Source organism: Elephantulus edwardii, unplaced genomic scaffold (assembly GCF_000299155.1).
Source record: "Elephantulus edwardii isolate Elephantulus edwardi_28Jun2011 unplaced genomic scaffold, EleEdw1.0 scaffold00090, whole genome shotgun sequence".
Taxonomy (NCBI): domain Eukaryota; kingdom Metazoa; phylum Chordata; class Mammalia; order Macroscelidea; family Macroscelididae; genus Elephantulus; species Elephantulus edwardii.
This window is the reverse complement of record NW_006399840.1, coordinates 4,346,855-4,349,851: the sequence shown is the minus strand read 5'-3', so window position 1 is coordinate 4,349,851 and position 2,997 is coordinate 4,346,855.

The window sequence follows — 2,997 nt, the reverse complement described above, 5'->3', positions numbered from 1 at the left end:
AAAAATAAAGTTGACCATAGATTGAATAATTTCTGGGTTCTTGGATAAACAAATTTTTGCATGAAAGCAAAAAAAGTGGGGAGGGAACAGTGGGAAAGGGGGAAGGAGAGAGACATGATACATGAGACAGTGGAGGTTGGAGTGTGTGTGTTAGGGGGAAGACAGAGTGGGATGAGGCTCAGTAGGGTCTTAGGGGGACAGTGTGAAATAGTGTGACATGGATAGATGGTAGTGAATAATTATATGAAGTACAGTGTTTCTGAGGGGTTGTTTGGGACACAATGTGCATGGATAATTTACAGTGTGCAAGAATAGTTATATGTAAATTTTAAAAAGTGGAAGAAGATTAAAAAATGTACAATATAGAGACGACTGGTTTTAGAAAGTGTGTAATTCTGCCTTCAGCCAGTACTGGATTTGAAATACTAAAAGGGGATGATCTTTCCAAGAGATAAACTGTCTAAAAGGGCTTGAATAAGGAGAAAGATTGAGTTATGCCTGCTACTGTGAGGAGATTTACATTTGAAAGAATTTGGAAGTTTGATTAAAAAGATACACATTTGAAAGAAGGACAAGAAGCTAAGGAGAAGGAAAAAGAGAAAAATGAAAGGAAGATATTATGTTTTCAAAATTAGAACAAGCTGTTTGTCTTTGAGGCAGGGGAAAGTCTACAGTAAATAGCCCATCAGAGCTCAATTCCAAGACTTGAGGTTGGAGTATGCTCCCTCATAGCAATTACCTGGATCCACAAGAGTGAAAGTGGAAGGAACTCAGCAATGGAAAACCAGGCTTAGTTTAGACGTGTTCCTTCAACGCTGCCCACCTAGCATGCACTGATGTGTGGATGAACAGGGAAGGAGTGCTAGCTTGAGGAGCAGGGAGCCATGCAGAGCCCTGACTTGCTGACTTGGTGCCATGTGGAGGCTAGGGCTGAGGGTGGATACAAACAAGTCTGGAACACAGGAAGTGAACTCCTGAGCTTGCAGCTGATACTATTTGAAACTAACCACAGATGACGGGGGAATGAGTTGACTAGAACCCAACCAGATGAATGCTGCTGCCTGAGGCTTGCTTGGGGCTGATCTTTGTTTGTGGATGCAAATGCTCAAAATTTATAAGTTGAGCAGAGTATTCTTCAGCAAAAGGGACATGCTTATTTCCTCAGAGTACTGTTTTAATATGGATGAGCAAATAAAATTGCTTATCTAAAAGGGGGGTGTTAGGCATGAAGTAGCTGGCTTACATGCATTCATGAATGCAATTATTAAGATTATTTCAAGGGGGGAAAACTTCCACAATATACATGAATGAAATTTAATGTAAATGAAAGATTATGTAAAATGAAATATAGATGTACATGTATATTTATACACAATGTGTGACACAATATATATAAATGATAAAAATATTTTTTTAAAAATTTTATTTTAATAATTTTAATGAACATTTACAGAGATTTTGGATTTCCATTCATTCACTGTTGCACTTTTCTCCCTGACCCCCCCACCCCCCCAGTTTGCTCCTCTCTTTGAAAAAGTAAAAGAAGACTTCTTTCTTTGGTGTACAATCCCCCCTCACCCCTCCCACTGCCCCAGGAACACTCCACTATGAACCCTTAATTCTGGACTCTTGTGATAACTATAATACCCTATCATATATCACTTTTAAATTATTTTCTCCCTCATCTGTTTCAATGCAGTATACATAATTTATCCAGTTTTTCTCAGTCTTACCCCAACCCTGATAGAATGATAAAAATATTAATTTAAAATCTATAAGAAAACCACTCTTGGTACCAGAAGCCAGGAAATTAAAAGATGAATTGCATTGGGAAAGTCTACTGTCAGAGACCACTCCAAGGCACTGAAGAGCAATGATGTCAGTCTTGAGACTAAGGTGCTCCGGATACAGGCCATGGTCTTTGCCATTACTTGCTATGCATCAGAGAGCTGGACAATGACAAGGCATGATAGAAGGAGAGTTGATGCCTTTGAGCTTTGGAGCTGGAGAATTGGTGCATTGAATATATCATGGACAGTTAGGAGAACAAGTTCATCCTGGAGAGGGTAAAGCCAGGCTGCTCCTTGGAAGCAAGGACATACCTTGGACATGTTGCAAGTCCTTGGAGAGGGATGTCATGCTTGGGAGAGTGGAGGGACAGCGCAGGAGAGGAAGACCCTCTATGAGATGGATTGATTCTATCACTGTGCTTAGGGCTTAGGTGTGTCAGAGACAATAATGTTGGCAATAGAGCAGGGTTTAGGGCTGTTGTACACAGGGTTGCTATGAATCATAAGCGACTCAATGGCACACAACAACAACAATAAGAAAACCAATATTAATGTTTTCAGAAATAGTGAAAAACTTGGAGGAGAGAAGAACAAACTATGGAGGGCCCCACAAAGATTAGTGACATAAAGCCCCTTTGGCACAAGTAATTCTTGCTCTCCTAACTCAATCATCTAGAAGGATGTGTTGTTAGCTTCCTACCAGCCCTTTTCTTCCCAGTCTGGAAACCCTGCTGAAGCTTAATAAATATGATACCTCCAACCAAAGCCACTGCCACTGAGCCAATTCTGATTCATGACAACCCTCCAGCCAGTTTCTAGGATTTTAAATCTTACTGGGAGGATGTCACCAGCTTTCTCCAGTAAAGTGACAAGTGAATTAAAATGTAACGTGCAACACAAGAAATACATAAATAAGCCTCCACTGACAGAACGGTGTATTGGCAGGGAGTTGAACCTGTGTCTTCCACATGGAAAGCAGGAATCTATAACTGAGTAATGACTTCTTTCTCATAGTATGTCCTGAATGAAGAAGCCCAAGGTAGTTGTGAGCACGTGGAAAGAGAGAAGCCAGAGAGACAGGCTGGGGCCAGATCACCTCTTTCCAGACCTTGTGTGCCCTGCTAAGCATTTTGGATTTTAACCAGAAGGCAATGGGGGATAGTGAAAGAATTTTAAGCAGGGATTGAGGGATTGTCCTTGAAGGTGA